A 15,122-nucleotide genomic window follows, 5' to 3' on the forward strand; every position below is an offset into this window, starting at 1 on the left:
AGCCAGGCTGTACCCAGCACTAACTAAATGAAAGCTGCAGAGGGGAGTGAGGCTCAGATGGCAGTATCTTTAAAGTTTTCCCGGTGATTCCAATGTGCTGCTGTAGACCTCAGTACTCAAAGCACAGTGCAAGGGCACCACCCGGGAGCTTGCTGGAAATGCAGAGCCTCAGGCCCAACCCCATCTGACTGCAGTGAAACAGAAACTGTTTCATGAAATAACACAAGTTGAACATCTCGGATGGGGCTGGCACGCAGTAAGACCTAAGTAGATGGTGCTGCTCTCGTTATTAAAGTCTACTACATGCACCTCTAACGTACTCTTATTTGCTTACAATTGTTCCATTTACAGACCCTGCAGCTAGCTCCCGAAGTGTCTTACAGGACACCATATGGTCTACAGCACATGTAAACATACAAATAAACCCTAGTTTATCCATATTCTCCCTCAAATCAGTAAGCTTTCTTCTTCTTTTTTTTTTAGTAGCCTCCCCAACCAACATAGGGCTTGAACTCACGGCCCTGAGACCAAGAGTCACACGCTCTACCGACTGAGCCAGACAGGCACCCCAATAAGCTTCCTTTTAGAATCCAAAGATGTTGTTTCCTCTAGCATCTTAAAGTTCCTAACGTTTTGGTACCCTGAACATATAAACCCATAGGAACTACTGGTAGAGGTTCACATGCCAAATGTGAACTTAATTCCTCTTCCACACAAGCTCCCCTCTCCCATGACCTTCCTCCTGCCCCATGATCTTTCCATAACTGGGAATGATCCAAACTCTCAAAAGGCCTCCAAGAGGGATCTCTGGCGGCTGGTGGAGAACAACAAAACACATTACCCTTTTCAAACCGAGGTGTGAAACATTCCAGTGGCATCCATCTATTTTAAGGATTGTGCATATTTGATAAAGCTTACATTCCTCCCTCTTACTTTGAAGCACAGCTGGACATGTAACAGAGAATCAAGTGTTATTTACTGAATGGATGAACTGCAACCACTACACATGCCAAATTTAATAACACTTGAAAATGAAATATGCTTTACCCTCTCGGGGCAAACAAAGTTACTGTTAAAAAAAACTTGCTTTCTACTTTATCCAATTTCTTCCCATCCCCCCCCCCATAAGTTTAGCAAAAGCCCCTGCTTGGTCCTGGCACTGTAGTAAGTACTTTCCATACTTCCACTATTTGTTGATTAAAACCGTCTATGAGGTAGGCACTACTACCCCAGCATTTATTTTCCAGCTGAGGAGACTGAGATGTGGACACCTGGTCATGAGCCGGCTCTCACAGCCAGCAAGCAGGGCTGGGAATCCCGGAGGCCTCATCCTGAGTGGGCTCCACAGCCACCGCACCCCTACGCATCTTTCCTAATTTGTGTTAATCTCGCTGGCCTGGCATCTTCATGCTTTTCTTCCACGCAGTGCAGCACTTCTCTCTTCCTCAGGGATGAAGGCTGTCAAAGCTAACCCAGAAACATAGAAAGGGGGGAATCCTATGTGCCAACACTGCTCAACTTCCATGCACATCATGCTTTCCCTAATTCTCACCCAGACAATATCCAACTAGTGCTCCCTTCAAGTACACTTTTCAGAAAAGGAGGAATTGCTGAGAAGAATAATGTTAATGAGTATATATTCCAAATAACCTTGAATAAATTACTGAGCTCCGGTAAACATCAGCAAACGCTCAGTCATAAAGGCAACGACCGACCGTCAGGAGCCAGCAGAGATTCACAGCACTGCCTGCCTAACTCCTCTCCATATTCAAAAGGGTTCCTGCACCAGATCAAGGGAAGCCTTAGATAATTCACAAGCATTAAGTGTCTCTGAGGAGGGCAGGGCACTGAATGGTCTTTCTGAACAAAGTGGACAAGTGCGCCCAATGATGGTGTCTTGGTGGTTTCAAAATAGGCTGATCCCTCACGACCAGAGTGTTTCCATGGTCGGTCATGTGTTCCACATATCCTTCTTGGGCTCCTGCTGCACGGTGAGAATACCGTACTGACCAAAACACCCAAACACAGCAAAAGTGGACGCACCTCTGCACTCAGGGGTGAGCAGTCTGAAAGAGCCACGTGACAGAACAGCCTGTGGGAAGAGGCAACAAGATATCTGGGTCTGGGGGCGCCTGGGTGGCACAGCGGTTAAGCGTCTTGCCTTCGGCTCAGGGCGTGATCCCGGCGTTATGGGATCGAGCCCCATATCAGGCTCCTCCGCTATGAGCCTGCTTCTTCCTCTCCCACTCCCCCTGCTTGTGTTCCCTCTCTCGCTGGCTGTCTCTATCTCTGCCAAATAAATAAATAAAATCTTTAAAAAAAAAAAAAAGATATCTGGGTCTGGGGAGAAGCTAGGAAAACTGGAGCAGAGTAAAGATCACACAAGTTGGGCAGAACAGCAGGAAGGCTGCCTTGAAAGCTGGGCTTCCTGTCTCTGTTTTGTTATAAACAGCTTTATCCATTGGTGGAAAAGGACAGGGGAAGCTGCTCTAGTTAATATTTCTTCTCCTTGTTGCCCTAGATTAGGAATATTACATATCTTTTGTCATTCTTGTCTGTCAGGCTAAGTCACCGATTACCTTTCCCTTAGTTATCTGAGGCATTTCATTCATTTCTTCATTCAATATGCCAGACCTGTGTTAGAGGCTGGGACTGCAATGGGGAAAAAGATCCCTGTCTTGCCCTCAAGTTCTTGACACCATGTAGAGCACGGAGGAAGGTTGAGGACTTCACGGTTCAGAAAGAACATTACTGGGTAAAGCCCAACTGGAGAAGATGGGAGGGAGACCTCCCAGCTCACATGTCTCTAACTGTGTGGTCAGGGAGCTGACTTTGCACGCGCAGAATGTGCAGATGCTTGATAAAAACGCAAATTACACAAACTATTACCAGTTTAGAGAAAAGAACTATTTAACATTAAGAGAGAAGAGTTGGTAAGAGTTTTTTTCTCTTAGAAAGGGGGTATCTCCATCCTTGAAAACTAAGTCTGTTACCAAAATAGGAGCCAAATATAGTGCTTCTTTATGCTAACTTTAAAAAGTCTGTTCAAAACACACAGCTTGGGAGTTTAGCAGAATTCTATGTTCTAGCCCAGGAGTGGCAAAAAAAAAATTTTAAAATAAAAGGGCAGATAGCAAACCTTTTCTTTGTGGGCCACACTGTCTCTGTCCCAGCCACTTGATTCTGCCTCTGTAGCAAAAATGGAGCCATAGACAATAACAAATAGGTGTGGCTGTGCTCCAAAAAACTTTATTTACCAAACAGGCTGCTGGTCTGGAAGTGTTGTTCTAGCCTCATGAAACGGCATACCTTAGAAAATCAAGAAAATCTCAATCTCCTGGGGTGCCTGAGTGGTTCAGTCAGTAAAGCATGTGACTCTTGATCTCAGGGTCATGAGTTCAAGCCCTACATTGGGCATGGAGCCTACTAAAAAAAAAGAAAAAAAAAAGAAAATCTCAATCTCCTAAAATATTTCTTCTCTGTGTTTACTTATTACTGAAGAGGGTATCCTAGTGGTGGTAACATGTTCCCACATAACATCGTTCCCGGAGGGTAGACAGGGCTGATGAGTATTAACCTGGGCTATGGATGCTCTAAGGGGACAAAAAAAGGCCTGGCTTCCTAACTAATTCAGGGTCAGAAACACACAGAGCGAAAAATTAACAATCTACTCTAGCTTTCTGGCTTTTACTCCCTCATTTCTCAGAGCTTCAGGGGTTACAAGTCATCTCCCTCGCCAGATCTTCCATCCTGCAGCATCTCAGGGCCTCACCCTTGGGATGTGCTGTGGCTTCAACTTCCCCTCATTTAGACAAGCCTCCTACAAATCACCATGCTTCCGGCACACACCCTCACCTTCCCCTCTCATCTAATTCACAATGTACCAAAATCTCTGGTGCCAAAAGCAAATCAATATTAATAATAGGCAACTTTTTACTGAAATAAAACCACTCTTCACAGTCCCAAAAGAGATATCTGCAAAAGACATTCTGTCAAATGAACTGCAACTGTTGACTTCATCTGCTGTGCAAGGCCATTTAAGAGCATCCCATGTGACCCCCCACATTTGACCTCATTCATGAAGTTGTACAGTGTGGTTACCACACAGCGAGCAGGGATGAGCAATGATAACTGTTAGAACTGCAAGAGAAAAGTGTATTTGGCCTCGACATTATATTGTTGTGAATGGGATAGAGGCACTTTCTCAAATGGGATTCTACCTGTATCACCCAATGGGGTTAAGAACAGAGCTACAGACTGGGCAAGAGAGAAGGCAAATCATTTCAAGGGATAAGAATAGAGGAAAAAGTATCCACTGGAGTATTTTCTTAAGAATAAAGAGAATGGAGTCTGAAGTTGAATATGGCCACCAAATTAAATAGTTAACTTCTCCTGAGTTATCACAGTATTTTAATAATAATCCAATTTTTAGAAATACATGTATCATCCAAAATGGTTTAGTAAAGGTTAACTCTTACAACTCCTCAAATCCTTCAGGAAAAAAAAATATACTAGAATATACAACAGAATTTGTAACTGTGTAAAAGATCCTTAAAATCTTGTAAAGGAGACTATCACAGTCAATTTTAACCAGTTAGAATAATTTCTAAATTAAAATAAGATAAACTTACCCATAGAATTTCAGATGAGACTAAAGCACTAGCAGAAGTTTTTTCTGCTGTTTTCCATATTCCATGCTTAATTAAAAGATTTGCTGTGAACTACTGAGCAAAAGAGCAGAAAAAGAATACGTCTAAGTCATAACTCAACACCATCGAGCAATATGGCATCTAAAAGCGATGTTCTATACCTAGCAAGCTGCTACAGGAGCAAATTATTATACGTCAGCATTCTCTTCATTTCTGGAAAAGCTTTGGTCCTCTCTTCTTCCTCCTTGCTCTCAAATCACCTCATGCCTCCAATCTGGAATTATAATTAGGCCACTGTTTTGATACCGCTTTATTCTCATGGCTGTAATTACCCAACGACCATTCATTTGAATGAACCTTCTAGTCTAGAAGAAAAAAAAATTTTAGACTCTTCTCTCTTAATAAATAGCTCCCTTCTCTAGACTGATACAGGTTCACATGCGCTTTTATCAGGCATCAACACATTCTGAGAGCACAAAATCAGTTCCCTACAGCCCTCTAAGACACCTGGGGAAAGCTAAAACAGAAACTTACTCTCAGTTGAAGACTGCAAACTCAAATCTTCCCTTTCTCTGAAAACAGAAAAAAAGATATGGTTTGGTAATCTGTTCCTTGGTACTAGCTTTTCCTGACAAAGCAGCACATCTTAAACACTGGTACTATGTGCAAAATACAGAGGAAAAAACAACCATCTCTGCCTTGTAAATCTCCCTCCTAGTCCAACAGTGAGGAGTGGAAGAGAAGGAAACGGGGAATGCAACCCGTGCTTACTTCTGGCATCACTCCTTACTGCTTGGAAAAGTAAGGCTCCATTGCACCTTCCAGATTTCTTTTAAAATGCCTGTATGCGTTAAGATCGCCTCCTATAGCCTACCTCCTTGGGGTTTCCTTTTCTCTCTGCCCAATTCGCCCATTCTCCTCCTTGGGTCCATATTCCTCACAATCCCTCGCGATGAAGAAGAACCCTCCCACAATCCTGCTCCCAGGCCCTTCCCCAAAGCCTTGGGAATGCGTTCGCCCCGGGCCTGCTGGGAAATCCACCAAAACCGAGGCACCATCCGCGTCCTCACCCCCACAGCCTCGGCCAACGCGCCCCGGGCTGCTCCCCGAGTTTGTCGCCGGAGCGCCCAGGGCGACGGGGATCCGGGGGCTGCGCCCTAAGACAGAGCCGGCAGGACAGCGAGCTCCTTGCAGCCGCGGCCTGGGCCCGCCACGCGTCCCTGCGCCTCTCAACGTTGCCCAGGGCCCCGTCGGGCCCCTTCCTCCCCGCTCACCGGGATCCGGCAGCTGCTCTTCGCAGAGGCCGGAGCCCCTGGGCGCGGCTGCCCCTGCGCCACCCCGGCCGAGCTCTGGGAAAGGGCCGGAGTGGGCGGCACCGCCCTGCCGGCCTCCTGGCCCCGCCGCCCCGGCAGCGCCGTCCCGGGTGAAGCGAATCCCAGGGCCAAGCCCGCCACCCAGCCCTGGGGTCTCCAAGGCTTTCGGATCGGCCCCAGCGACCCCGCCTCGCACTCACCTTCCGCGCGCGGCTCCAAGCCCGCTCCACACCGGCTGGCCTGCGGCCGACGCTGCCGCCCCGCGCGCACACGCAGCCTCCCGCAGCCGCACGCACGGCCGGGCGCGCGCAGACCACGCGCCGAGGCCCGGGAGCCCCTTGCTCGCTCGCTCGCTCGCTCGCACGCACGCACGCACGCACGCGCGGGCCCTGAGCCCCGGCGAGCGCGGCCCCACTCGGCCCGCAGCCGTGCGCACTCTCCCGGGCGCGCTCTGTCGCAGCTCGCCATCACCCTGCGTTCCGAGTACGGTGCTGTCAGGTACGTGTTTTACATTTGCGGCTGGCAGTGGTTGGGCAACTTCGTGACGGACCTCTGGCAAGGATTTTGCCTTGTTTACTAGCGGCGTAAATATACGGCCTCGAGGCAGTCCTGGAGGGATTTACTTGTTAGAGTCCGCAAAGAGCCCTTAAGGAGAGAAGACACCTCGGGAAGTTCCTGATCTCAAAGAAATGTGTGTTCTTCCAGAATTGATGGAGAATGAAGGGGTGGGGTGGATACGTCAGGTTATAATGGTCTGGTGTATGAACGGGAGTCCCAGGAAGTCGCTTGCTTTCGGGGAATTCATCTCAAAACTCTTCTTTAGTCTGGAGAATTCAGAGAAGGTCTGTCCTACCCAGAGTCGTCGCTAACTGGAACAAGTGTGAGGCTTTTAGGCGTGGGAGCTGGGTGTTGCTGTATGGCTCTGGTCGTGCCGGTCTTTGGGTGGAGGTGGTTGAATTAATCCAGAAATAATGTTTCCTCTCCTCTCCCGGCACCGCTGGCATAGTGCCATCTGGAAAAACAATTCCCCATTCAGGCCGCTTGGCTGTGGGAACAGCTTGTTTCCAGCATCACCACGTGGAAAGTTGAAAGAGTAGTTGAGGGAGCACCACAGGAGTACTTAACTCCAAGGTCGAATAAGTGTTAACATTTTCCCATAATTGCTTTTTCTCTCTCCCAAATATTTCAGCCTGCATTTCCTAAGAATAAAGACAGACATCCTTCTGTGCAACCACATAAGAAACTTAATCACATCTAAGAAGCTTAATAATGCGATAACATAACCTGATATCTAGCCCAAATGCAAATTTCTCCAGTTGTCAAAAGATCTCTTATATATTGGTTTTGTAGAAAGAGAGTCCAATGAAGATTCATGCATTGCACTTGTTATGTTCATGTCTTTTAATGCAGAACAACCCCCCCCCCCAACACACACACACACACACACTTTTTTTTATTTTCATGGCATTAACATTTTGGAGAGTCTAGGACGGTTACCTGGCAGAAGGTTCTGCTCTCTCCATTTGTTCAACCTTTTATTCCTCCTCATATCATTTAACTTTTTCTCTAGCTCCCACATTTACTGTAAAGTAGAAGGAAGATCAAGAGGTTTGATTAGATGTCGAGAATCTTTCAGACTTTAGGAGGTGCTCCTCATATTGTTTCCCATCCAGAAGAACATAATATTAATTATAAACACATAATATTAATTTTTAAGTATATAACATTAGGTTGCCCCAGTATCAATAACTAAAATCTGAATTGCCCTCCAGATTCATCTATATAGTCCATTATAAAGTCTATTTTCCCTTTTGTGGTTAATAGGTAATCTAGGGAGTGGAGACTTTGGAACTCTTTGTAAGAGAAAATCTTAAATTCCTGCAAGGAGAACACAGGTTTAAAGTCCATTCACCTGAGTGGGTAGAATAATCTTCTGGTTCATTCTGGTACCTATCACAGGTCACCATGTGATAGATGCTTCATTGAATTAAATTCTAGCTTTATTCACAAAACAGTAAAACTCTGACCTCTTTAGAGTTTGGGCCACTTTAGAGTTCCTGTGGTTAATTCTGTAAAAGCAGTGGTGCTTTCTACAGGTCTTGTGATGTATGTTTTAAGAAGATTTTATAAAATCCAGGACTGTCCTGTATTTCCCTGGGCATACCTGATGTATACTATCAGCTCCATTCTAACAACAGAAACACATCAAGAGTATATAATGCTGGGTGTTATCTCTGCCTGTGGTCCTCTGGTCTCTGGCTCGTGTAAATATCTATGGATGTGAGCTCATCCGTTTGAAGCTCATAAGCCGTGCTGGGCAAGAGCTACGTCAAGTTTACTCTGTGTAACAGTGACCACCTCCACTTCCGTAAGAAAGCTCTCAAGGGCATCATCTATTGCACAGACAAATGGAGAGTTCTCACCAGACAGCCTGTACCCCCAGTGCTCACACGAGGACAGTTTCTAGTAAGTTATCTAAGTCGCTGAGCCGCGTCAGTGGTTTTCATTCGCATCAGCTACTCAGTGTCTGCTCTTGCCCCTAACGGTTGATCTGAATTTCATCCGAGTCCGCATGCTAACAGTCCCAAGACCAGAAGCTGCAGGCAGAAGTGAGCCTTGTAAGTGATGCCGCATCATTTTGTCACATTCTTTTGGTCAAAAGCAAGCACAGGACTATCCAAGATTCAAGTGGAGGGGATCAGACAAGGGCAGGAGCACCAGGAGGTGAGGCCCACTGTGGGAGAGGAGGGAAATACTTGGAAAGGAGCGACCACACTGCTCTAGGCCAAATGCAAATTCAGATGTGTAGTATTGATCGTATTAGTCCTTTGCTCAAACTCTGGTGGGTGTGGGTCATCCATTGAACCTTAAGCCTAGCCATAACTACCCATCCCCAATTGTGACTCACACATTTGCATCGACTGTAAATATGGCCCACCATTCCTTTTTGTTTACAGATTCCTTGGTTCACCTGCGCCGCTGCTTATCAAACTGCTGCTTTCCTTTGTCTGCAAAAGGGAAAGAATAGAAGAGGGAAATATGCATTTAAAAATCGTTTGTGATAATTTGAAGGTTCTCTGAAAATAATATAGGTGAATATAGGAGTTAAAATGGTTGTACAACAAAACTATATTTAGATAGTAGTAGTGGAAGTTCCGGCTGAATGAATATTCAGATCTAAACCATGATTCTTTTCCTGGTTCCAGCCCTGACAGGTGGCTGTGCCCTTTGCAAAGGGTAGAGTGATTGCTGCTAGCTAATGCCTTTATCACAGCCATTCTTCACCCCACCTTGCCTGACAGTTTACCTCACTAAGTAAAGGAAGTGTGCTGATAACAAAACTAGGCAGGCTCCGTTGCCAATAGGTTAATCTAGGGGAGGAAAAAAAGACCTCTGTATTTGGAAGGGTGCTTTAGGACACTGATATTATATCTTACAATTCTGTCTTTTTATTTTAGTTACAGTTCAATACTTGCTTTTTTTTTTTAAGATTTTTTCTTTTTAAGTAATCTCTACACCGAATGTGGGGCTCAGACTCACAACCCCGAGATCGAGAGTCTCGTGCTCTGCCGACTGAGCAGCCAGGCGCCCCCGATACTTGTTTTAAACATGTTTTGAAGGTCCCATGAATAACATGTATGTGTGCTCGTAACTGCCAAAATCTCTCTAGAATTCAAAACAGAGCCATGGACAGCCAGATGGATGGATGGATAAGAAATCCATCTATAGGGGCGCCTGGGTAGCGCAGTCGTTAAGCGTCTGCCTTCGGCTCAGGGCGTGATCCCGGCGTTCCGGGATCGAGTCCCACATCAGGGCTCCTCCGCTGGGAGCCTGCTTCTTCCTCTCCCACTCCCCTGCTGTGTTCCCTCTCTCGCTGGCTGTCTCTCTGTCACATAAATAAATAAAATCTTTAAAAAAAAAAAAAAAGAAATCCATCTATATTAAAGTGAGAAGAAAAGGTCCAAAACCTTTAAGAGATTATTTCCTTTGAGGCAGTCTCTTTGTTCATTGTGTAGCATTTAGCACCTTGTGATTCAGTTATCCATTGCAGTAGAGCAAACTCTCCCATGTATTAAAAATATATGTTTAATATTTCTCACAATTCTGAGAGTTGGTTGGTTGGTTCCTTTGTGCTTTTGTTTGGGCTTACCCAGTTTTGTTCAGCTGTAGCAGGGATCAGTAAAATTTTCTATAAAGGGCCAGATAATGCATATTTTAGGCTTTGTCTCTGTTGCATATTATTCTGTTACTTATTTATTTCATTTTTTAAGCAAATCTTTGAGAAGCAAAAGCTATTCTTAGCTCAAGGGCCCAACATAAAAACAGGCTGAGGGCCAGTTTTTGCCCTTAAGCTGTAGTTTCCCAAACCCTGAACTGGAGAGTCAGCTGAGCTGAAAGTCCAAGGTTTTCTCACATGTCTGGCAGTTGGTGATGCTATCCACTGAGGGCCACTATTCTTCTCCTGGAGAAACTTCCAGGAGGATTCTCTCATAGGCAGGAGGATGTGGCCCCTCATCCCTCACAGGCTACATTGTCCATGTGTGGGCAACATCTATGCAGGTGGAGGCTGTGAGACTTGTTAAAGCATAGTCTGGGGAGTCAACAAGGTCACATATGCCACATTCTGTGGATCAGGGGATACCCAAAAGCCACCTTGAATACAAAGGCTGGGCAAATAGTCTCTCACTCTTTATGGGAGTTGCTGCAGATACTGTGGCCACAGCTAGCCGAACTAAATGGCAGATTTCTACTGTGTGCAAGGGAGATCAAGGGCTGATGATGACCTTGACATTAGACTGGCTCTCAGAGCCTTATTCAGATCATTTCAAATTGAGTCATAAAACTTGGAATTTATGATCTCTGATGGCAGCTTATTGTCTTACTCTTTCCTTTGTCCATACTGCATTTCTCTGGTTCCTGCATTTCCTGTAAGCTAGCAGGAAGGTTGAGAGGTTTGATTAGATGGAAAGAATCCATCACACTGTATGATGCCTTTATACCTACCGTCCTGTTTCTGATTCTGTGAGCACTGACTCACTTTCCTCAGTACCTGTTTAGAAGTGCCCCTGCCTTGGGATTATCCACTCCCTGAGAGAAGTGATCATGCCCTCCCACTCTGCCTGGCTATGATATATCTTCAATAGATATGTGTTGAATTTAATGGAATAGTTTTACGAAGCTTGAAGTCAGATTATTTGCTTACTTCACAAAAGCAAAACAAATTTAAGAATCCCAGATCCCAGCACTACCTATAAATTCTAGAAGGACAGCATGCATCAAAGAATTGTATTTCATACCCTGATACTGTCTAACCAATCAGATGGTTAAACTTCTTCTATGTTTTCCAAACATATAATCAAGAGTCAGGAAGCCGTCTGCTTAATGATAAGTTTGAACTAGCAATCACCTTTAAAGACTTATTACTTTTTTTTTTAAAGATTTTATTTATTTATTCAACAGAGATAGAGACAGCCAGCGAGAGAGGGAACACAAGGAGGGGGAGTGGGAGAGGAAGAAGCAGGCTCACAGCGGAGGAGCCCGATGTGGGGCTCGATCCCATAACGCCGGGATCACGCCCTGAGCCGAAGGCAGACGCTTAACCGCTGTGCCACCCAGGCTCCCCTAAAGACTTATTACATTTTAACTTTAGATTTGTCTGCAGATGAAAATCGAAACGTAACAGCAGCTTGTAATATATGCTGCCTATGTTCCAACGCAGAAGTGATTCTGGGGAGGGTTTCTAGTCTACAGTAAATGCTGCTACTAATTGCTCAGCTGAATTTTTTAATACGTGTTTTCTCCCAAATCTCATTGTAGCTCTGTCTTCTTCTGCTTGATGGAAAGCGTTGACAGTTTATTATGTTTAGAAGCAGCTGGGGTGTATTTCTAATTGGTGATTTGTCATCTTATATTTCTTACTTGACTGTCCACATTTTTCATTCTCTTCAGCATTTTCCTCCAGCGTCTCCTGTCTTACTGAACTAGATGGATGGTGCTGCTTTTGTGCAAAGGCAGGCAGTATTTCAGTCCCCCTCTGCGTCCTTCCATCAGACTGTGGATACATGCAGGGCTGATACTAGATGACACGTCTGTGACTTGAACATTAACAAAGTGTATTCACATATACCGTATCAGCTGATTGTTAATGCATCGGTCCTGTGGGATGGATGCTATCACTGTCTTCATTTGGCAGGTGAGAAAAACAGTGAACAGATGTCCCAGAATACCTCAAATTTAATATGTCCAAGACAACCTCGTAAAATATTTTTATTCTCCTGATACCCGATTTGGTTAAAAGGAACCCCATTTATCAGTCACCCAAGTTTGACCTTCAGTTCTTCCTTTTTCTCCCTTAACTCCACAGGTCCAGTCAGTGACCAAGATCCTGTGGATTCTCTCTCTCTGAGATCCCCGCCCTTCACATTCATCACCTGCTCCCTAGAAAGCTTTATCTCATACCTGGGTTTATGTCCGGGCTCTCTATCCACTCCCCTGACTCTGGCTTGCCTGACTGGTCTTTGACATTACCATGAGAGCAGTCTTCCTCAAACCCAAATCTTGTCATGCACTTTCATTTTAAATCGGTCAACGGTTCCCTGCAGGGCATAATGCAAAAGGCTGTAAAGCTGTTCCCAATCTGCTTTAGCCTACAAAGTCCTCCTGTTCTGGTTTTTACTGTGGGTATATTTTCATGCACTTGTCTTTGCACCAATTGTACCCTCAGGATGTAGTTTCACTCTCTGATTCTCTCCACCCTAGAAACTCACCTACGTAACTCACCCAAGGCCTGTGTCTTCCGTAGTAGTGCTTCTCAAACTTGAAGGTGCATGAGAATCACTGGAGTTTGGGGGGTATCTTGTTAAAAGCAGATTCTGATTCAGTAGGTCCCTGGATGGAGCATGAGATTCTGCACTTTAACAGACTGCTTGGTGAGAGGATACTGCTAGTCGGTGGGCCACACCTCAAGCAGAAGAGTCTAGAGCTGCAATATCCAATAGAACTTTCTGTAAAGAGTAACATGCTGTCTGTTTTCTAATACCATAGGCACTAATCACTTGTACCCATTGAGCACTTGAAATATAGCTAATGAGACTGAAGAATTGAATTTTTAATTTTACTTAAAGTAGCCACATGTAGCTAAGCGACCACCATGTTGAACAGTGCAGATCTCTATGAATCCCTTTTCATCCTTCAAAACTCATTTCAAACATGGCTCAACCTCAGGACCTCATTTCAAACATGGCTACGTAATTTATGGAGCCCAGTGCAAAATGAAAATGCAGGGACCCTTGTTAAAAAATTAGGAATTTCAGGGATAGCAACAACAGAGCATTAAACAAAGCACACTTCTAAGTACATGAGTCCCACGCCCATGAAGACTGCCCTGCATAGACCAGGAGAAAAACTAACAAAAGATATGAACAGGTAATTTACTAAAGAGGAAATCTGCATGGTCATCTTTGAAAAGATGCACATTTTCGTAGGAATCAAGGAAATGCAAAGTAAAGCCACAATGAGATATACTTCCATACCTGCCAGAAATTTTGAAGTCCAGTAATACCAAGTTGTCAGCATATAATCACTGCTGATGAAGGCATTGTACATCACTTCTCTAGCAAGATTGAAGATGTACATATCCTGTAAACCAGCAACTCCACTCATCGGTGTCTTCCCTGGAGAAACCCTTGCACGTGTGTACAAGAAGACATCTGCAAGAATGTTTATGACAGCTGTCTTTTATGAGAGGAATTTGAAACAAACTAAAAATACACAAATGGGAGACTGATAAATAAATACAGTGTTTTCTTAGGAAGACTTTTATGTAACAGTTAAAATGGATGGATTAGAGCTATATTTCTTATCTTGGATAAATTTCAAAAATATAATATTGATCTAAGAAAGCGTGTTCCAGAAAGGTGGTACTTACAAATATGTTTTACAGATGTGAAATCCATAGCTATATATTGTTTGTAAATATACATGTATGGTAAACATATATAACAAAAGCACAAAAGCGATAAATGCCAAAATCAGCTCAGTGATTACTTCTGGGGATGGGATAAAGGGACAGAGACTAGGGTGCCCAGGGGACTTCACTGGATCCACAGTGATTTATTCTTTAAAAATAAAGATTTGGGGATCAAGGTAATATTGGCCTCATAGAATGAGTTTGGTAGCTTTCCTTCTGTTTCTATTTTTTGAAACAGCTTTAGGAGAATAGGTATTATTTCTTCTTTGAATGTTTGGTAGAATTCCCCAGGAAAACCATCCGGGCCTGGAGTTTTATTTTTTGGAAGGTTGTTTATCACTGACTCAATCTCTTCATAATTAATTGGCCTGTTTAAGAAATCAATTTCTTCCTGTTTCAGTCTTAGTAGTTTATAGGTTTCCAGGAAGGCCTCCATCTCTTCCAGATTGCTTAATTTATTGGCATAAAGCTGTTGATAAAAATTTCTAATAATCCTTCCAATTTCATTAGTGTTGGTTGTGACCTCTCCTTTTTCATTCATAATTTTATTAATTTGGGTCCTTTCTCTAATCTTTTGGATAAGTCTTGCCAGAGGTTTGTCAATTTTATTAATTCTCTCAAAGAACCAGATTCTAGTTCTGTTGATCTGCTCTACTGTACTCCTGGTTTCTAATTCGTTGATTTCTGCTCTAATCTTGGTCAACTGCTTCCTCATGTGTGGATTAGGCCTGTCCCTCTGTTGCTGTTCCAGCTTCTTGAGGTGAGAATATAAAAACTGCATTTTAGATTTTTCTATTCTTTTGAGCTATGTATTCAAGCTATGTATTTCCCCCTTAGGACTGCCTTTGCAGTGTCCCATAGGTTTTGGACCGTTGTGTTTTCATACTCATTGGTGTCCATAAATTGTTTAAATTGATTTTTGATTTCCTGGTTTATCAAATCATTCCTGAGCAGGATGGTTCTTAGTCTCCAAGTGTTTGAGTTTCTTCCAAATTTTTCCTTGCGGTTGAGTTCCAATTTCAAAGCGTTGTGCTCTGAGAATATGCAGGGAATAATTTCAGTCTTTTGGTATTGGTTGAGACCTGTTTTGTATCCCAGAACATGGTCTATTCTTGAGAATGTTCCATAGGCATTAGAATAGAATGAGTATTCTTTGGTTCTGGGGTGTAGTGTTCTATATATATCTATGAG

General features: G+C 44.0%; 1 protein-coding gene across 1 annotated transcript in view; it reads left to right on the top strand.

Moving 5' to 3' along the window:
- Nucleotides 1-6,324: 6,324 nt before the first annotated feature.
- Nucleotides 6,325-15,122, top strand: part of NMD3 (NMD3 ribosome export adaptor) — a 114,579-nt gene continuing 105,781 nt past the window's right edge. Inside the window, exon 1 of the mRNA XM_045811307.2 lies at nt 6,325-6,460. The gene's annotated coding sequence lies outside the window, so the exon portion shown is untranslated. The remainder of the gene's footprint in view (nt 6,461-15,122) is intronic.

This window comes from Ursus americanus, chromosome 20, assembly GCF_024610735.1.
Source record: "Ursus americanus isolate L20-20 chromosome 20, mUrsAme1.1.p, whole genome shotgun sequence".
Lineage (NCBI taxonomy): Eukaryota > Metazoa > Chordata > Mammalia > Carnivora > Ursidae > Ursus > Ursus americanus.